Source organism: Heloderma suspectum, chromosome 4, assembly GCF_057233095.1.
Source record: "Heloderma suspectum isolate Gila_16-S chromosome 4, 16-S_ref, whole genome shotgun sequence".
Classification (NCBI taxonomy): Eukaryota; Metazoa; Chordata; class Lepidosauria; order Squamata; family Helodermatidae; genus Heloderma; species Heloderma suspectum.
Genome location: NC_139461.1, coordinates 280,469,715 through 280,491,823, shown reverse-complemented (window position 1 = coordinate 280,491,823; position 22,109 = coordinate 280,469,715). Strand labels below are relative to the sequence as shown.

Below are 22,109 nucleotides of genomic sequence, written 5' to 3'. Positions count from 1 at the left end.
TAACCCTTGAAGACGGTTTGGAAGTTGCAGCTGGTGCAGAACGCAGCAGCCCGCCTGATTAAAGGTAGCCAGGGGCGAGATCACATCACTGCAGTGCTGAAGGAGTTGCAATGGTTACCAGTTGTTTTCCGGGCCCAATTCAAGGTGTTGGCATTGACCTTTAAAGCTGTATATGGTTCCGGCCCAGTCTATCTTAAGGAGTACCTCCAACAACACCAGGGACGCCAGTTATGAGATCAGCCTTGGTAGGCCTTCTGTCTATCCTATCAGCCAGGTCAGCTAGGCTGGTTAGAACTAGGGAGAGGGCCTTTTCTATAGTGGCCCCCACTCTGTGGAATTCCCTCCCTAGTGACCTCTGCCATGCCCCCTGTTTGATGAGCTTCCGCTGGACTTTAAAAATCTAGCTGTTCAGGCGGGCATTTAGGGTGGGTTAGGGTTTTTTAGAGCAGTGTTGTTCAGTTTTGTTATGTTGTTTTGTTCAGCTGATTATGTAAATTCGTTGTATTTCGTGTTATTAGTATTGTACGCTGCCTAGAGTGGCCAGGTAGCCGGCCAAATGGGTGGCTAATAAATCTAATAAACAAATAAATATGATTCTATGATTCTATATCTGTATGCAGGCAGGTACGCTTATACTATTTATTTAATACACATAGGTGGGGGCAGGCATTACTCTGTGATCCTGCTCCCCTACCTGGTCAAGTGCATTCAGTGAACACAGATGTCTGAAAAGGGCTAATGTCATTGACAATTAAGGTAAATTTTGCAAGAGTTTTAAGTCACAAAGCAAGCATAGCAAGACTACTCCTCTGCAAGCTGGCATATTAAAATATGCCCTGCAAAACCTGAGTGCTGGAGCAGAGCAGAATTCCTTGGTAGAGCACATACTCTGCATGCAGCAGGCCCCAGGTTAAATCCCTGGCATCCCAAGTAAAAAGGATCAGATGGCAGGAAAGTCTCTGCTTGAGACTCCAGAGAGCTACTACCAGTCGAGCAGACAATCCTGGCTTAGATAGACAATAGTCTGACCTAGTATAAGGCAGCTTCTTCTTTTCTTTCAAGACCTCAGCTCCATTACAACTTTGCTAAACCTGAACTGCTAAATACCTCTGACCCAAATTCTTGCAGGCTTTAATCTAGGTCAAAATGTATTCTGATCAGTTTATAAAATACCTATTGCCAACCTTTGAATCATAGAGGTGTAAAGCAACAACACTTCTTTCTTTTAACATTTATTTAGGAATATGATCTGGAGCAACTTTCCTCATCCTGGGTCCCTCCAGATGTTGTGGACTACAACCCCCCATCAGCCAGCATGCCAATGGTCAAGATTGATTGGAGTTGTAGGCCAAAACATCTGGAAGGACCCAATTTAGGGAAGGCTGATCTGGAGGAATCAAAAAAAAATTTACTTTCAGCAAGAAGGAACTTCAATCTCTTTCTTTCAGATTTTCAAAACTTGGCAGGTATGAACATGCGGTCCATTTAGCTCCATAATCTGTATGTCTGGAAGATCAACTGCTTTGGATAAAAGCCCATTGCAGCTTCAGATTTATGCCTGACTGTGCATCTTGTACAAAGCTTCCTTCTCAGAGGGTTATTGCTGAGCCAGAGTTGAATATGTGCTGCTCTGACAAGGCTGAGTTTGGCCTTTTCCCTGCACATGTTTTACAGGGCATTGGGTGCAAAAAAAAAAATAGAACACATGAACTGAAAAGGAAGTGCTGTAGGGCACTGTATCAGTACAGGCACAGCCCTTCATTTCACTTTGGAAAAAAACAAGGAGAGCAGTGATGCAGAGGCAAAAGGGGAGCCAAGGGACAAACGAGGTAAGTCAGCAGTGAGGAAAGAGGCTAATAACTGAAAAAACTAACAACTTGCTAACATGAGTACTACTGAGACCTTGTTAGTTCATCATCATAATCAACAACAACAACATCAACCACGCCCACTCGTTTCTAGAGACATCCACAGATAAATGTAGGGCCATCTTTTTTTGCCTTGCAGTGGCAAGAAAAAACCCCAAAATTACTTTGTCACATTGTTTTCATGGTAAGAGAATGCTGATAATTGTATTTTATGTTTTCATATGATCTACGGTCTATGAGAATGAAAGCACTCCTCTTAGTGAAGGAATGGCCATGTTTGCAGTAACACTAAGTTAGGATTCCTGGCTGAATAAACCATAATGGAACAAGCCAGTTCACTCCTCCCTTTGCATGAGTGGGTAAAAAAATCAGGAAGAGGAGGGCTTCATGTGATGTCCAAACCTGGGGTTATAGTTAAATGAGCCCAAATAAGGCAAGATCATTAAGCCAGCTTTAAATCAAGGTTTCTTGGCGTACAAATCCTGGCTTGTTTGGGCACAGTTAATCATAACCCTGGATTTGGACATCACACAAAGTTCTCCCCCTCCTGGTTAGTTTACCTGCTCATGCAAATGGAGAAGTAGGAGTGAAAGCGATGCATACACAAGCTTGCCCCCTATTTACATTGGGGTTTTATAAGCCTGGATTCCCGGCTTATTATGTGTGAATGCAACCAGTGTGTTGCATCGGTACCCAGTTGTTACCCAGTCTCCAGCTGCTGTCACCAACACTGGAAGAAAATGGCAAATCTCAAAAATCCTTGATTGGGTATCCCAACGTTTCTTTTATGTCAAACGAGCTGTAAGGGGCTTCAATATTCATAGTAGCAATATTGCTTGGGGAGGGAGCGTTTAACCCTTTCCTGATGGAAATTAACTCCCTGCAACAGCATTGCTGGGGAAGAATACAAGTACCTGTATTATGTCTGTATTTTTCCCCTCAGAAGGGATAACACCATCTTCAGGAGGATGACTGTGATTCAGAAAATGACATGAGGTGGGGAGAATTCCATCTACCTCTCTCACAGCACCACTGCTCTGATCAAAATTGGAGACTCCTTGCAGATGTTTTATAAAACTTGGAAGTTTTATAAAGAAGAATCAATCATGGATCTCCTGCATCTTGGCTGGTTTGATCCCAGTAATCAGATCAGCTAGTAGATTGAATGCCAGCAGGACTGCTCACTCCATGTGGATGAAGCCAAGACCAATTCCAAAGTGCCACCCTGGAAGCCATTGGATTCAAGGCCCATTTTCAGCCATGTTATCTGTTATGTCGCTTTGGGAAAGTCACACTCTCTCAGCTTCGAGAATAGTAACCTAACCCGTACAGTTGCAAGATGAAAGATAGATCCAAATTATAAAGCAGAAATGCAGTAAGACCTCCCCACACTTTCAGCAGTTCTTTTGGGGGTGGGGAGAGAGATCTTGAACTCTAGAGCTCCATGACTTGGGACCAATTCAAATATCACCCCCCCCCCCCACACACACACACACACACACATAGAGACCACTGAAAGAAACCTCTCCCTGTGGAGGTATTCCACACAAGGACCATCATATTCAGGAACACAGGAAGCTGCCTTACTGAGTCAGACCACTGGGCTATCTAGCCTAGGATTGTCAACGCTGACTGGCAGCAGTTCCCCAGAGTTTCAGGCAGGATTCTTTCCTACCTGGAGATCCCAGGGGTTGAATCTGGAACCTTCTGCATGCAAAGCATGTGCTCTATCATTGAGCTATGGCCCCTCCTGATATTTGAAATCTACTTACCATGGACGTGGCCCTGGTCACACTATCCGCATGCCATCATCTGTGCTGCCCTGAAAGATATACACTTCCTTCTCCCTCTTCCTTACCGCTTGCTTTTCCTACTGCTTTTCTCCATATATCCAAGGGTAGGTATTACAATCCATCTTCAATTTGTTTAATGTGCTTGCAATTGGTTGCACACCTGGTTTGCTGGTAATGTGGATCAAACATGAACGTTTGACAGGATGGGGATTTTTTTTTTCTCCTCCCACCCTGTCTTTTTGCCAAGGCAGAGAGCAATTGGGAGCAGCCAGCATTCTCAAAGCCTGGCTTCTGACTCATTAGACATGGCATAATAAGGGAAGCTTTCCTGCAACTGGATTAGTAATGAAGGCAAGTCCGGACTGGCTGAGGCTTGAGGGAAAAGAACAGAGAAGGGGCAGAACTGTTTTGAAGCTATTGCTGGAATGGTTTGTAAATTCCTTGCTCTATGTCCCAAGAGGCATAAAAATCAGGGAGTACTACAAAGATCATATAGTACAGGGGTGGGCAAATGTCAGTCTTCAGGGATCTACATTGGGCTTTTTCACTAGAACCTCAAGGTCTACCAGCTACAGCCAGGTACAATATTCTGCCTAGTGGATGAGAGGCAGACATATACCTAGTAGAAGTAAGGAACAGGGTGCTTCTGAGCACATGGCTCAGACCAAGAATTAGTTTTCAGTGTCAGGTCTGAGCTTGCAGCCCTTTTACACAAAAATCCACTCCTGGTCTACCCCCACCCAAGATTTCTTCATTTCACCAGCCTAATCTAAAGGAGGGAGGAGCCTTTTAGTTGTTGCTGTTGTTAAACATCCGGTAGTTAGAAACACTTGCAGATCTACTGCAAATCACCCAGAGATCTACCAGTAGATACCCATCTACCCTCTGCTCACCCCTATAATCTCCTTCCATGGGGGCAAGGCAAAATTATCCACTGCCTATCGATCAATGCTATCCAGCCCACAATACAGCATAAGCAAAGGGCAAGTGGAAAGGTGCCTGTAAAAGAAAAGCTTCAAAGAAGCAAAGCCACATTCTTCAAAGGGAGGGGAATACATTCCTCCATACAGGAATCGCTAGCCAATTTGATGTGGCGGGAAGAATTCATTCCCAGATCCAAATATGAAAGGTCAAGCTTTGAGTGTGGACAAAATACTTCCACTCGGACTTCATGAAGGAAGAGACATGCTTTCTCTTTTTCTTTCTCTCTCATTCCAACTCCGCAAACACCCATGATCTTTTCTCTAGTTATGGAAACAAAACTCACAATCACATGGGGATGGGAAAGAAAGGCTTCCAGATCCTAACAGGCCTAAAATATAAGACTCTTCACATCCCATCAAGTTTTCTAGACAGACCATTCATTAACTTCATAACTGTATCAATTTAAAACCCAATTTCTATCATAAATGTGTTCTTGGAAAGTTTGTAGCCATTCTGGCACCCATAGTAGTCTGCAACATAAACGGCTTCATCCTGCATGTTCTGTTGCATGTCTGCAGGAAGTACTGACTGTACCTGCAGAGTTCTAAATAAGTAATGATTAAACTAAGGATGATCTAGCAATTCAGGTGGAGACTTGTGACATTTTCCAGGAAATATTAGACTCACATACATGCACACCCTATTCATTCATTATTTCACTAACACACCATGCTGGATACATTGTCTAATAAGTATAGTCAGAGAGGCTCCTTGGACTCCAAATACCAGGAAGCTTTGACTACTCCACATCCTCTGTGATACAATTTTTCATTTGCAAAGTTAATGCCTAATCATTTCTCAGAGTAGCTCTTGGTCTAAAAATCCAGGGCAATTCTCCAGCCTTCACAAATGGAAAAGAATGGGAGAAGGTGTTCTTTTACACAGAGTAGGGATTGCTCACTGCTAATGGGCGCTCTTAGAACAGCTCCTGGCTCTTCAGAGTTTGGGCTCTCCTTCCTAGGAAGCAAGGTGAAGAGGAGACGAAGGCTCTTGGCCTTCATAAAGTGAAGGGCTGCAAGTATGTGCATGGTGATGGTAACTTTTCCAAAAAGGGGCAGTTGAATCAGCTGTGCATGCCATGGATGTTCAGGTCCATGTCTGTGCCCTTGTGTGGTTTTGCAATTTGCACTGTTTTGCAATGTATGGTCATCACACCCTGAAGGCAAAGACTATTATTCAGAAAATGAGGACATAGGCTCCTTCACATCAGTACCTTGTTGGACTGGTGTCAAGGGAGAGACAAGTGATTTAACATCCACTTTTAGTCACATCCGAGCAATTTTTGAAGCAGGATGGGTCTCTGGCTTCTTCACTACTACTGCAATGTGTAAAGTGGGGTCTTGATCTGGAACTCACAGATAGCTTCCAGGTCTCCTTGATCCAAGGACTGCTTCATATGTTAGATTTTATAAAATGCATCAGTATTTATGCATACATACTAAGAAATTATATTTATTTGGTGTTTCCAAACACAAGTTACATGGTGTACAAGAGCCTTGTGATTTGCTTTTAAAAGCTATGGCCACCGCCTTTAGAGGAAAGGTTCCCAATTTTGGAGTATTTGGAATCTGTAGTAGGAATTTAGAAGTACAAATTACTCACATAGCTCTGTCAGGCGACAGCCTTTTTATGGAGGACAAGGTGGCAGAAGATCAATCCAGGGCAGCTTTTCTGGAATCTAACAAAGAGAAAACATAAATGTTAATTTAGAAGCCTCACAACCAAAGATGACTTCACAGCACCATCCTACACATGTAACCTTGAAATAGTTATTTCAGTGGGACTTACATTCAAGTAAGTGTGCCTAGGATTGTAGCTTGGGACTACATGCCTCTTTCTTAAAAGCGGAGCACTTCTTATATCCCAGAGCAAACCAGAATTAAACTGTGGTTTCAGATCCCGACTTGTTCTCAAGTCATAATTTAAACAAACCACAGTTCCCTGAGTTCAGACGTACACAGGGAGTTCAGATGAGCACGTGCTTCCAATCTCCTCCTCCTGGCATGTAAAAGAGGACAAGAGAGGAGGGGGAGCAGGCAAGCCCAAGTCTTACTTCTGCTCACTGATGGCGCAAGGAGCCATGGTTTTCTATTACGTCTGATATGGGCCAATGAGCTTCATGTCTGAGCAGGGATTTAATCCCAAATCTCCCTAGTGCAAGTCTATTCTCTATCACTGACTCTCTTTTTAGCATGGAGGTGAAAACCTTGCCACTTCTTTGTTACTATTAATTCTGAGCTAGCTGGAAGCAATTCTACACCACAAGGCTCAATATTCAGTTGCCTGCTTTTTCTCAAAGACGAGCAGTCACCCCAGCAGTTGGATTCAAAGGAATGATTTATTGGTACAAACAAGCAAACTTTGGCAGCCGTTAGACTCACCCTGCTTCTGTATAACACCCGTCTCAGGCACTGAGAAGCTCTTGCCTATAGCTCTCGCCACACCGTGGCTTCCCGTTTCTCGTGTCCCTCCCCACCAGGATACTGCATCCTTTCTCCTTGTTTCTCTCTTCTACTCTTGGCAGCCAGCAACAGACTCTGTGCACCTTTGCCAGAGTCACCCTCCTGCAGCTGTTGGGCCTCCCGGCCTCCGTTTCATGCCACTTCTTTCTGCACCTTCTCAGCTACCTCCTTCTCTCTCCGCCACTCCTGGATCCAGTGCATGCTTCCGCTCCTGACCGCTATCCTTTGGCCTAGATAACCTCTTCCTAGTCCAGCCTTTATATTTCTACTGTTGTTCCTGATCTCAGATCCCTCTTCTCTCATGTCCTTGGTGTTGCCGCAAGGGATCCTTTGCTTCCGGCAACCCCTCAGCTCCTCACACAGCCACCTTTTGGTCTTGTTTGTTTAAAGAACCAGATGGGCATTCAGTGGTACAACTGAGGACTGTTCACCTTCTAAAGGTATTTAAGACATAATGGAAATAAGCAAACATTGTTTCAAAAAATACAGAAAATGATGCTGTGGAAAAGGAGTTGCGCTATCCCTACAACACTCATGTAATCACATTCCATACAGCATTCACAAAAGCAATAAATGTTTTTGATTGATTTCAGGGAAGCAAAACATTTTCAGCCCCAAGAACCACACTGGGCATCTGCCAGAGTGCCAGGAGCCAAGATGTGCATGTATGCATACCTACAGGCACATCCATACACACACTGATTCACACTTACGCCATAACTAGTGCTCTTCTATCTGAGAGACCTGAAATAAGGGAACTGTTTCCCTCAATAGCCCTAGTGCTAATGCTGGCAAGGGAAATCCCAGGTTGTTCCTTGCTAGCACTAGCAAAGGAACACCTTCCCTTATCTCAGACTTCTCCTTAGAAACTGGGGGTAAGGGAATTGTTTTTCTTGCTTGCTCTAGCACTGGCAAGAGAAATCCCAGGCTTCTCCTAGCTAGGACTAACAAGGGAAACTCTGGGGGATGCATGCAGCCCATGGGATGCCGACTGTGCATCCCTGATTTAAATATTATATGGTTATCAGTCACCTTGAGGGTTTCCATTTGGAACAGAGAGGGAAATATTTTAATTCATGATGATCAAAAATATAACTATGCTAAGTATTAAGGGATGGGGAGCGAAGAGTTCCATTTTCTATGGGGAAAATGCAATGTCCCTACAAGAGCAGAACTATATAGAGGAAATACTTTGCGATCCCACACTAGGAAAAACAGTTGTACAATTATTGCTCTCAAGAAAAAACACGCACAACAAAATTAGGTCTGGAGATACCAAAGAAATGCCCACTATCAGCAATTGCTCTTTCTTCAGTTTTAAAACACTTCTGTTGCCAATTTTGTCTTAAAAGAGGGATAACATCATAGCACTAAAGCTAGTATAAAAGGGTCTCATGGGCACCTTGCATGCTTTCTACCTTCGTAGATTACTGAAAATGGGTGGAGGCAGCAGACTGCCTTCCTGATCTGTCATGCGTGAAGAAGGGACAATTCTCTGCTCCACTTCACCAAGTCAGTGGGGCAAGGAAAAGAGGTGGTGGTTGCCGGCAGCCCAAGGCTATCAACCATGCTTATGCAGCAAAGCAGTTGATGAGGAAAGAATCCCATGTTTATCTAGAGCCCAGACAGACAGACAAAATACAAAGCTATTCAATATGGAATCTAGCCAGGGCAGCATACTTATTCTTTAAACACTATTGGGGCAGTGACTGGGTTCTTCCTTGTATATTGCTACCTACACCTGAGAATTAGGGAGACAGTTTTCCTGGTTGCTTTAATTTAAATAGAAATACAGTCCATCTCACCATAGTGAGGAAGACTGTGACCAGGTGACCGATGTGCCTGCTCAGCCTGTTGCCCAGATGGGAAGCATCAAGGCCCTTTGCCTGCTCTTCCTTCTTAGGATTCTTTATCTCTAAACCAGACTTGGACAGGATAGCCCTTCAAATAGAGGACTGTCCTCTGTAAAGTCGGATGCGTGGTCACCCAACAATATGTTTTAATAGCTGCATTTCTTGCCACTGCTAAATTGCTTCTAGCTACTAACCTAACTGCATCTTTTATTAAGAGCAGAAACATTGCAGCAGCTGTGTGTAGTCATTTTTTAAAACAGGAACTGTACATTTGAAGCCTTTTTTTGTCCTGCTGTGTTTGAAGAGTTCTCCTTGTAATTAACATTCATCTGACTTCTAGAAATGTTAGCAACGACAATCATCCTAAGCAGCAGTACCAGCCACCTGAAGATAACACAGCATCCTCTGCTCTACACTAGAACCTCATCACCACCACACCCCTTTCATAAGATGGAGTCAGAAAAATGGCATCCTCTCTGGAATTTGTAGCATAGCAGCTAAAAAACTGAGTTATAAATCACAAAGATCCTGGTTTGAACACAGTAGATGGCGTTGGGCAAACCTGGGTTAGGAGGGCCATGTGTCCTACTTTACAGAGGACAGTCCTCTATTTGAAGGCATCTTCTACTTGGGGCACTGTCTAGTTTAAAGATAATGAACCACAAGGAGAGCAGAGGCCTTGAAGTTGCCCATTAACACTTAGCACCTGGACAGCAGACTGAGAAGGCACACAGGTCCCTTGGTGCCACCTTTTCCCAGTATAAATAATGAGATGTGCTGCATTTCAATTTAAGTGATAGTAATTATTTCTAATTGGCTGATTGCTCCTGCATTCTCCTCTTCCTCCCCACTCAAGTTGCCTAACAGCTGGTGAGGGCAGGTGTCCTGACTCCCCACCCCAAAAGCCTCCTCTGGTGGCCCAGGTCTCAGCAGCCAGCCCACTGGTAAAGCAAACAGCAAAGCCAGGCTAGAGAGGCCCTACTGGGGTGAACAGCTACTGCAAAGACGGCGGGGGGAGCCACCCAGGAGGTGAATGGGAGCCACCAATGGCCCTTGGGCCTTGCAGTTCTCTGATCTCTGATCAGAGCAAGATCTCTGGACTAAGTATGGATGGGTTGCTAGGCAACTGCCCAGCTTAAAACCTCTTCCCTTTCCTAGCCCTTAAATCAGGCTTCCTATTGGATTGGAAGCTTTAGCAGGCTTCTCCTCCTGAGTAGAGCAAATCCCCCAGCAAGGAAGAGGGCAACGTTTATTACAGTACCTGTCCATACATGTCAAGGATTGTTCTCTGCAAAGGACAAGGCCCAAGCATGGGTTGGATGCTACATCTGGGCCTGAAAGTCTGTGGGGTGGAGGCTGGGCTGCAAGTTCATTACCATGTTCTGCCCCAGTTGGACATTATGTTACATGGCCCCCTAAGCTCTGCATTTGTCATTGTTCGACCTCACTCTCTATGGATCTGTTAGCAACTGATCAGGCCTTGATGCCATGCATTGATTAGTTGTCCCTAGGAAAGGAAATGTTTCTGTTAGGTTTCCCAGAGCTCTTCCTTGGTTTGGAAGAAACTTCCATCAGACCTGGTTCTCTGCTGCGCTCTGGATCGCGAACTGACCTTGCGTTTCTTTTGCTGCTCATCCATGCATTTCATCTTATCCATCTTGTTCATCCATTTCATCCAGCCACCTCATCCATTCCTCATCCTTTGACTACTAAGTAGTGATCCTGTATTTATTAGTTTACTGTTTCTGTTTCAAGAAAGATGAAGTTCTGAGTTATACAGAACTGGACTGGGTGTGAGTTTAACTACCGGGATAGACACTCAGCCCAACGTGAGTCAAGGCCAGAACAATTAGGGAAAATATTGAGGCTAAATTGAGGAAATTAATGGAAACGTATTTCCCCTATCCATATGGTGTGCCTTGATCTTGTGAGACAGTCAACCAGAGGGTTAGGACAGAACAATCAGCCTTCTGAACACACACACATACACAAATAGAGAAAGAGAATGAGCATGCATGCATATACAGGAAACTCTAGGACTTGTGGTTGTTCACCAGTTGTTCCTAGGAGATATCATAAGAAAAATAATTGGGGTGAATATACCCACTGGGAGGAAATGAGTATTGTACCTATCAGGTGTGGCCATGTGTGTAGCTATTCTCAAACTTTTTTTTAAAAAAAGCTTTGTTTATACATTGCAGTACAATAGAGCAGTCACTTTATTTTACCGTGCCAATCTTTCCGCTGTCAACTATCTCTCTTCCTCACATTTTTTAAGTGTGCTTGATTAGGAAAATAAGCAGCATTTGACTGACAGCCCTTTAAGAGAGGATGGGTTATAATTTGTACTTGACTAATATTTCCCTAGAAATAATTGTACTGCGTAAAGCCAGGCACTTGAATTAAGTGTTTCAACTAAGGACTGCAGTACATACAAATGAGGCCTTCCCTGCCCCCATCTGTGACATTGCATTTGACATTTGAATAAAGGATATCTCTAGAACATTGAGGGATGATTGTTGTATTTATTTTTCTTGATATAAGGAGAGGAGAATTCTGTACAACTTTAAGGGCATCTTTTCTCCTACTTTCATGAGTTAGAATTTAGAAATCACATTTTCTTGCTGCTACTCCAGCAGCACAGGAGGTACAAAGAATAGAAGACAGAAACAAAATTGAGAAGCTACTTAATATTAACCAAAAAAGATGAAGCTTAGTTTAAATCAAAATGCTCTCTTCTTCCTGTCCTGAATTTACAGGCAGTCAAGGTTTCCAGTGTAGTGGTCACAGTGTCCGACTAGGAGTGGGGAGATCCAGGTTCAAATCCCTACTTAGCCATGACCTTCTGAGACTCACTGGGTGCCCTTGGACCAATTGTTATCTTTCATCCTAACTTACCTCACAGAGCCATTGGGAAAATGGGGGCGGTGTGGAGGGGCAAATTATGTATGTCACCTTGACCTCCTTGGAGGAAAAGTGGAATATAAATGTAATAAATAAATACATTCGAGTATTGTGTGAGTCTGAGGGACGAATGAGCGAATGGATTTATCTCTATGCATTCTCTGCATTGCTCATAATTGTATAAACTTCTATGAAGGTAAGATGTCAGTTTTTGATGCTGTCTGAGGCTGATGAAAGTTCTTTGTAAGGCAGGGGAAAAGGAAATCCTTTGCTTGAATAAAGATTGGAATACTTGGGAACTTCCCCCCTTCTTCAATTCCCTAACCCCCTACCCTTTTGTTATATGGGACCACCATGAGCCTTAGGTACAGCCTGGGACAAGTGTGGGTGCCGTACTCTGGCAACGTTTCTCACAGTTCTCTTGGGGACTTTTCCTGTTCCATTCAAAATACACTGTCAATCCAGATAACATAGACACACTAGTATCCCTTGTCCAGAGATGTGAAGGCCTGAAAAAACCCCAGAAAAAATGGGGAGGGAGGGAATGGGAAAAATATATATATTTTCCCCGCCCGGGAATTTTGGAAAATTTAGGGAAAAAACATTTTCTGCATTTTTCTGGGGTTATTTCCCTGAGCCTTCACCTCCCTACCCTCATCAAATATACCGTTAGTCCAAGTTGCATCTAGCCTACCACATATAATAATCTAACTATTGAGCATCATGTGGCTTTATTCCCTCTGTTTCAAATATTTTTGTGAAGCCTGGAGGGTTTGGGCTACACTTGCAAATTGTTTTCCCCCCCCTTCCTCACTGCTTGCATTCCTTTATTGAACAAAGGGCCTTTGTATCAACAGATGTTTTGTCTTCCCTATATCCGTATGTTCACGTTAACAAATAAATGTACACACAAACGCAGACCTGCCAATTGAGGATAACACTTCATGCTTTGGACTCTAGCCCACTACAGGTTTCTGTCCAATAAACCTGTTAGGGTGCTTCTATGCAGAGGGCTGCCAGCACAACTAATCAGAAGGCATTGTGTAGCAGTTCCATTTTTTTTTCTTAATGTTTGTCCTGCAGTAAGGAAAAAGATGGGAAAATAGGTGGGAAAACATGGGAGGGTTATGAGTGGGAGATAATGTCTGGATCCCCCATAAAATGAATGAGGCAGGATGATGGCACTATAAAAGCCTCATCTAGAAGCAGTCTTTGTGTTTAAGCGTGCCACAAAACTCTGTTGTATATATCAACATAATAGATTTTCTGGCCATGTACAGAACATGTCAGTGTTCCCCAGGAAAAGATTTCTTTTGACCACAACAACACCAAAAGACTTTTGTGACAAGTGCCATAAAGAAAATCACTATGGCCAGACCAGTGCTCTCTCTCTCTCTCTCTCTCTCTCTCTCTCTCACACACACACACACACACACACACACCCTTAAGACTAAGGGCCCGGTACAGTAATGGGTTCCTTTATATTCAAGGCTGCAGGTTCTCTGTGTTGAAATTTAAAATCTACACCCAACCATCTTGGGTGCATAATTCATTCTGATGTTGTTTTTCACAGTGAAGGTCAGTGAGCTATGTAAGCGAACTACACTCAGCCCCAAGAAATCTTATTTAGCCCCCGCCCCTTGCCGGTATCTGAGAGCTCAGCAGGCATTGGCCACACATGTTCATGCTCATATCTGTAGTAATAATGACTAGAAATTTAAAAAAAATCCCTCCAGGGATTCTTAGGAAGTTGAATTCTGCAATCAGTGCCGCATTCTGTGCCTCCACAAAATCCTGGTGCATGTGCAACACACACACACACACCTGCTTATAATTCCCACCCCATCGATTTGCCTGTGGTTCCACTCCTGCTCATCCCTACTAGCTTAGTGCCACAATTCTTGTGTGAAGCAGAGTGGTTTCCCTCTCCCTCCCCTCCATTCATTCTACAGGTGGCAAAGCAAGATGCACAATAGCCAAGGACTTGTTATGAATTACCCAAGAGACCTCTTCTTTGAATTTAGGAAGCTGGGCAGATCGCCTTCCAGGAAAAAAACGTGTTTTGAAAACCCACTAGCTAACTAACCATTCTTTCCCCTATGGCAGTGATGAAGCAGTGGAGGAAGTTCTGGATAAGCTGAGACATGCAATTTTTCTCTCTCTCCGAAGACAAAATAACAAGGCAGAACTTAACAATTGGTCTCTCACTGCTCTCTGCTACCCCCTCCCCTCCCCTCCCCTTCAGCCAAAGCAATTAAAAACAAGACAGTCAGCTGTAAAATTCAGCTTAGAGCATATCAGAGCACAGAAACATCTCTTCCTCCCCGCACAATCCCCTCCCCGCAATATCCCAGACTGATACATGGCAAGACTTTGAAAGCTCCGGTGCTCTTGATTTGGATGAGCCAATGGGTTAATAAACAGTACATCATCATGCAAAGCCCTAAAAGAAGAAAGAACTATTAAGAATTTAGATCTCTTTAAAGGGCTTAATCCAGAGCCACTGGAGTATCCTGTAAACTATGAAGTTCACATTCTGCTGGTGTTCTTTGACAAAGGTGCAAGGGGCCATTGGTCTAATTTCAAAAGCCCACTCAAAGCAATCAGTTCAGACCTGTGGCAAGAACAATCTGTCCCTCCCTTGACAGCCTGCTGGGTGGGAAGGAAGAGGGGGAGACAGACAGAGAGAGAAAAGGGGAATGGCACCTACTGCTGGCAAACAGCTCTCTACAGACTACCCCAAATGGAATGTGGTGACAGCAAAAAGATTCCCCACCCTTATTCTACGGGAACTACCTGTGGAAGGTGCGGCAACAGTTTCAAACATCCCCAGAGAAACAATGGTAAAACTAGCCATCCTGGACAGAAATAATATCCCTTTTGAAAGCAGCAGACTACAGTCTCCTAGACAGGGCAAAAAGTATATGCAGTTGCTATTCCTTTTCCTGGGGGCCGCGGTGGCTTAGTGGTTAAGATGCTGAATTGCAGACCGGAAGGTCAGCAGGACAGCAGTTCGAGGCCCGAGTGCTGCGTGACGAAGTGAGCTCCCGTGTTCAGTCCCAGCTTCTGCCAACCTAGCAGTTCGAAAGCAAGAAATTGCAAGTAGATAAATAGGTACCACTTCGGTAGGAAAGGTAACAGCGTTCCGTGCACCTCGGTGTTCAGTCATGCCGGCCACATGACCACAGAAGCATCTTGGGACAGCACTGGCTCTTTGGCTTAGAAATGGAGATGAGCACCACACCCTAGAGTCGGACACAACTGGTTGGGGACACCTTTACCTTTTTATTCCTTTTCCATTCTGAGTAGGGACAAGGCCAAGTCAAGTAACAGGAGAAGTCTATAGCTCCCTCCGAAGTGCCAACAAGACCAGTATGGGAGGACACTGCTGCTAGGAGACAGTCGTCTTGTTCCTTTATGATCTCAAGGAAAGGCTCGCATTAGGGTGTCCTTAGAGATTATCTGCAGTGCGTAGCAGAGCTTTCTCTGCGCTGTTTCTCACAAAAGAACAGATGAGGTGGCAAAACAGTCTATAGTCTGTACCACTTCAGACTGCAGGTGGGGGTTCATATTATCAGGTGGTCTTCCATAGAAAAAATATCACCTTGCACATTTTTAAAACCTGGCTGATCAGAGAGGCCTGGCTTGGCTAGAACCCTTCTTCCCAATATCTACTTTTCTATGTACAGATCATTTTTACGTATGGAGGAGCACTCAGTGAAGTGAGACCCCACCTGCAGTCTGAACTGGTACAGTCCAGACATAGATTTACCAGTCTCGTCTGCTCTTTATAGGAACTAGGCCTCTGTTACTGCCACAGAATCGTGGCATGATTCTGTGGCAGTAACAGTTCACCAAGCTTGGGCTTACAAAGTTAGGCAATACCGCAGGACTCTTTTCTTCACACGCACAAAGCAGAAGTTTCCCTGTCGGGTTCCTCAAGGACTAGTGCAGCCTTCCCAACTTTGGGTCCCCAGATGCGGATGGACTACAATTCCAATAATCCCCAGCCCATCATAGTCAATGGTGAGGCATAATGGGAGTTTTCATCCAACCATATTTGGGGACCCAAGGTTGGGAAAAGTTGACACTTTTGTAAGAAGTAGGCTGCAATGCATGAAGTAAGCTGCAATGCATGAACATGCTGGAATTTTACAAGGGGTCCAGACACCACCATTTTCCATTTTCAGGCCTCCCATGTTTCCCTGGCCATGTTTCCATGACAACCGAATGAAAAGCTAATGGAGGAGTACCAGATTCTTTAAAAGGAATTGGCTTTGCTGTGAATAGGGCTCCACGAGCAGATTCTCCAGACCAGTAAAAATCGCTTCACAGAACATACTTCCTGGTGAGGGTGGGGTTGGAATGAACGTCATCTGACTGGCAGGGGCTGCTAAGCCAATAAGAGAGGCTGCCCCCCTCTCCCCGCCCTTTCTCCTTTCCCCTGAAAGTCCAGATGCACCTGCATTTCAGGAGCAAGCCTTGTTGAGTGCAATGGGAATCACTTCTGAGTAGACACACATATGCTTGTGCTGGGAAAGTGGGGGAGGGGGAGAACACAAAGATGGAAACCAGCCCCCATTTTAACCCACAGGACCTCATTGACCACAATGGGAGTTACTTCTGAGGAGCCACTAATGGGTTTGTTGTGGGAAAGAGATGGAAACCATCCCCCATTTTAATGCACACGATCTCTATAAGGAAGCTGTGAAGTAATTATTTCCTAAGGCAATGAATCGGAGCCTCGAGATCATGCTTAATAGCACTTAATGAATTGGGCTTTAAAATGTGCCATGTCAGTTGAAGGGTTCTCTGTAATTTCTGTCATCATTCAGAGGGCAAGCCTCATTCAGCACGATGGGAGGAAACACCCCTTGACTGGGGTCATGGTGAAAGGCACATCCCTGGGCAGGGCTAGCATACCTGAGCTAAATGTGGGGGGTGGGGCACACAACAACTATACCAGAGAGAACCCAACTTAAGGAAAAGAATCGGACTTTAAGCAGTCTCAGGAAATCCAGTTTATCCCTGATAAGCTCTGGGATGGCTGCTGGATGGCCACGACGTCATCTATATCCCTAACAACCTCAAAATGCGGCCAGCTCAGAGTAAATTGCTGGTGGAAACACACACCCCTGCTGCTTCTAATGGGTTGTAGCCAGTGGCATTTTTCTGCCAGTGGGAGGGAACCACTGGTTGGAGAGAGGGGAAGTCCTGTTGGGTGGGGAAGTCCTGTTGCATGAGCAGATAGCCGCTTACGTGAGGGTTGGATCCAACCAGTGCTGGCTCTAGATGGGCCCCCTCTCTCAGTGAATCTACCCTCTCAACACCATTGTCACCACCTGCTATTGCTCCCTATATTCTTTCTCATCATTGGTGCCACTTGCTTGCAGGCAGAGAGTCGGTGAGTAAGCAGGCAGTGGCACCTATTGCCCGTCCACACCACCACCAGTGTGTAGGCCAGCGCAGGAGAACAAGCAGGTTGCAATGGTGAAGAGGAGGAGCAATTCCAGAGGGCTCACCAAGGGGCATCTGCCCTCAGCAGGTGCCTAATCATGCCTATCTTGGATGCCAGCCCTCATTCCAACCCTCTGCCTTCCCCCACCCCCCAACCCCAGAAAAATCTGTTAAGGAGGGAAAGACAGAATAGCTGTATGATATCTCTTGACTGGTAGTGCTAATAAACTGCCTGTGATGTGTATAGCACTGAGCTAAGTAAATGTTAACTACTACAAAATGGCACTAAATAAGCATTACATGACAGTACTCTTCCCACGCGGCAAGCTGAGCTATTGTCTTGTCTGCAATAAGGCTGGAAGAAGATCTTCTAGCAATTTATACATCTTATCACAATTTCCTGGCCTGGTGTTCCCTTGGGGTATAAACCAAGAGAGCTGGGGAGAGGGGCAAAAAGCCAGCCCAGTGCCCAAGCACCTCCCTTGATGCAGGCAGACTACATCAACGGCTGCAGCCCAAGGACATCCAGCTGCACTGGGGGGTTCATTCTGTTCTCATAGAATCATAGAATCTTGATGGACTGCCTGCTGCTGCTCCTGCATAAAGGAACTCTTGTTGCACCCAAATATCTCAAGGCTACAGCGATATCAATGCAGTTTTGACAGTTCAGCTTAAAAAAACACACATCACACACACCACCAGCCAGCATGGGAGGGATGGAGTGAAAGACAGCTAGCTCTTTATTTGTGCTTCACAATTAGGGACAGCAGCGGAAGGAGGAAGATCCAGTACAGTACAGTACAATGAGAATGTTCTTAGCACAGAGTCCTTAAGGAAATCAAGACTGGATAATCAAGATTATCCAGTGCTTCGAAAATCTGGCTCCCCACCAATGTTTCTGACGGCAAGTAAAGAGAGATTCCCAACAGAGGGCTATTGTCCTTGGCTATGGTCTGCAAGCACCTGAAAGAGACACCTTGATAGAGCTAAGCAGGTCTGGATCTGGCCACTGCCTAGATGGTGGGTGGCTGCCTGGGTACCCCATAACTCTACCTGCCAGCCTTCCCACCCATTACTCTTCTGAGGCTGCCGCCTAGCCCTCTACTAAGCGGGGGGGGACGACTGATGGCTCCAATTTCAGTAGGGCAGAAAGTCCATTCTGGGTTTTACTTATAACCAGCCAGAAATCTAAAGGAGCCATCCAAAGTGCTGGACCCATTTTGGGGATAGAGTTCAGCACCTTGGACAGCTCCTTTAGACTTCTGGCTAGTTGTAACTAAAACCCAGAAGGGAATCTCTGCCCCACCGAAATGGGAGCCACCAGTCTCCCCTGCTACTACACTTACCAGGAAACAGCCCCCCCCCCCTTCTTGGCCAGTTTGCACAACAACCCATGAGTTAATTTACCCTCGAGAAGCTCCAACACATGCCGGCCAGCATTATGAATACGCAACCCCCAACAGGGGATTGCTGTGGCTTGTCATGTCATCTGAACCTGGCTGGTGGGGGATATTTACACTTTAAACGTTAGCCCTCAAATAACCCTAGCCAGCCAGGTTTCATGCGGCACGACAAGCCCCGATCAGAGGTTGAATATTCATAACGGTTGCCAGCATGCACTGCAGCTCCTGTCGTGTGAACCAGGATTCGCTCTCTCTCTCTCTGTCTGTCTCTCTCTCTGTCTCTCTCTCAGTTTTAGTGGGTGGCTCAGCATGGTGCAAAGTGTCTGGCCGCAGCCTCTGGCCATCTTCATTCCTTAAGAATGCCTCTGGGCCTGCATGGAGCCCAGAGGGATTCTGGGAAAAAGAAATAAAGGTGGACAGCTGCAAGCCAGGTGCCTCACTTTGCAACCACCCAATTTTTGTTCTTGTTTTTGTTCTTACATTTAAAAAATGGGAGGGGCAGGTGCCAAGGGAGGTGTTTTTGGGCACATTGGCATCCACGGGCACCAGTTGGGGACCCCAAGGCTAGAGTGTTGGACTAGGCCTGGGGAGACTCCAGTTCAAATTCACCACTCAGCCACAGAGTGGCCATGTGTCCTATTATACAGAAGACAGTCCTTTATTTGAAAGCCTGTCCAGTCCAAGTCCAGTTTTAAAACAAAGAACCATAAGAACAAAAAACAGATGCCGTGATATTGCCCATCAAGAATTAGAACCTGTGTAGCAGACTGAGCAGGCACACAGGTCACCTGGTCATCATCTTCTCCACTATGGTAAGATATATTTTATATTTAAATTACAGCAACTATTTTTTTTTTAATTCGCGTATCAGTATATGCACATGTTATGCAATTAGAAGTCTTCTTTTTGGTGAAGCATTTCCTGTTTTGGGGTGATGCATAAGTGGCCAGCCTACTCAGTCATGGGCAACACTGGGTGTCCTTTGGCTAGTCATAACCTCTAGTCTAGCGTACCTCACAGGATTGTTGTGAGGATAAAGGCGGGGGGGGGGGCTTACATTATCCTGAGCTCCTTGAAGGAAGGGTGGGATTTAAAAATAAATAAAATGTGCCCTCGAACACAATTTTGGAGACACCACCCTTAGTTCTAGCATGCTGTGAAAGGTAAAATACAGTTCTCAACGTCATTCCATACTCCAATGTGCTGATGAATTCATTATACACTGTAATAGTCAGCCTAACCTTTACTTCATGAACTTGAGCACACTCCGGGAGAGAGCTCAGGACAGGAAGGCCTGGCGTGCTATGGTCCATGGGGTCACAAAGAGTCGGACACGACTTAACGACTGAACAATAACAACAAACCTTTACTTCAGGATTAAGCATATTCCATAATCCTGACCAAAATCACACTATCCTGTGGTGCTTTACCAATCATCAACTAGTGTATTGTGGCATTTCATAAGCAAAACACCATTTTATCGGATGGATGAAGTCTCCTGGAATGGCAATGATTTCTTCCTTCACTGTATCTTGACTCAAGTTAGAAAGCAAGCCTTAAAAGATAACAAAAATGCAAGGAACACATTTGATAGCCAGGCTACACCACAATCTAACACACAATCTCTATTTGCCAAGAATACTAAACAGTAGCTGTTTAAACACCACATGGACAATAATTACTTTTTCTAATGAGATAAGCGCTCATAAATCTTTATTTAAGCTAAGAGATACTGTGTCAGATTTGTTAATAAACTCCAACTGGGCACTTTCTTGATCTTATACTCCTACGCATGTTTTTTTTAAATACAGTAGCATTTAGATCGGAAGCAGAATATGCAGGAAGGTTCAAAAGATCCTCCACTTTTAATATATCAAACACGATCATTCATTAGTAGATACTGTTCCTTTGTTGTAGGGATGGTGTCTTCTCAGAGAACACAAAACACAGGGTTTGATCCAATTAAGTCCTTCTGCTGACAGAACTGTTTCTGTCAGCAGAATGGGGAGGGGAGTGATTCTCCCTTTCCCCTGCAGCCCCTGTGTACCCTCAGAGACCATGTTTACACATCATGCTGAATGAAGGTTTAGAGTAAAGTGTACAAATGGGCCTCAGGCTTGCATGCTCCCCCCAACATCCCCTCTGCGCTTCCTGCACAGCCAGGAGGAAGTGTGTGCTTTGCTGTGTCATCTGGAGGCACATCGTCACCATCAGTTTGTTTAAAAAAAGTCAACTTCAAACCACAGTTTCTGAAGCTGGCTTGTTTAAACTAAACGTAGTTAATGGGTGAGTTCACACATCATGTCAGGCTAAGCCACCCTGACAATAAGGCATAATGGGTTGGTTGTTGGCTCGCTAACCTGACAAACTATCGAGCGCTCTGCAGCTTGCTGTGGCTTGTTCCCCACCCTCTGTCCTGCCACCACCTCCCAGCATGTATCCCAGGCACCTTGGTGGTAGAACTCCTCGTTTCCTCAGTCCATATATCAGCACCCTTTCTGCAATTGGTCTGCTGGGGTTGCCAGCTCCCAAGGGATCTCCCCCCTACCCACATCACATCAGATCACCAAATGGAATTTTCTGAGCCCTTATGAATGTGGTAACACATTTGCAATCTTTTTTTTTCAGGACCGTGTGCAAGTGTGCAAGAGTGCCTGTCTGCTATTTAGCCAAGCATACCTATATCCTCCTCTTGTCAATGTCCTTGTCAATGTCATCCTCCCCTTCCAGGGTTTCCTTGCTAGTGAACACTTCTTTAAAATAGACTGTTTCACCTACTCTTGAAGTAAGCACACCCACCCCCAAGGATCCTTCTCCTGCAGCTGCTGGGTGCTTTTCGCTCCCCACCCAACTTCGTGCTTGTCGCTTCCATCCACTGGTCTCCATTGTTAGCGATCAGATATACATGGGGTCACAAATTTCAAGGCAGACCAGTGAGGGGACCAGTAAAGTTACACAAATTTCAAGGTTAAACGTTGCAAATTTCAAAGCAGAGCAGTGAAGTGGTTCAGTAAACATACACAAATTTCAAGCCAGAACAGTAAAACTGAGGGGAATATTATGCAAATTTCATATCAGCAGACTTTCATATCTGTGCAATTGCGCAAGACTGATTTTTTTAAAAGGTTGCAAATGCATTCGGAACACTCTTGGATGTCAAAGGAATCTGTCTGGGGGTGAAGTTTGCTGAGCTTTCAGCAGCTCAGCCCCCTGCACTCCAACTTGCTTACTCGCGAGCTGGCCCGACTCAATCTGTATCGAGTTAGGGCAGCTCGCTGATTGTCAGGGGTGGTGGTTCCCCTAAAATCACAATGTATGCAAATTGCAGCCACAATTTGCATAATTCACACAAATTTCAGCCATAATATGTTTAATTTGCTCAAAT

The 22,109-nt window shown here is 44.9% G+C and overlaps 1 protein-coding gene across 2 annotated transcripts in view; it reads right to left on the bottom strand.

The window, feature by feature from the left end:
• Positions 1-22,109, bottom strand: part of SRC (SRC proto-oncogene, non-receptor tyrosine kinase) — a 139,327-nt gene that overhangs the window by 52,456 nt on the left and 64,762 nt on the right. The window contains exons 1-2 of one of the 2 annotated variants that reach the window (XM_084853955.1): positions 10,222-10,415; positions 6,248-6,323 (exon numbers count right to left, since the gene is read on the bottom strand). The gene's annotated coding sequence lies outside the window, so the exon portion shown is untranslated. Of the gene's footprint in view, positions 1-6,247; positions 6,324-10,221; positions 10,416-22,109 lie in introns of those variants that run through there. The other variant, XM_084853954.1, reaches the window with a different exon arrangement.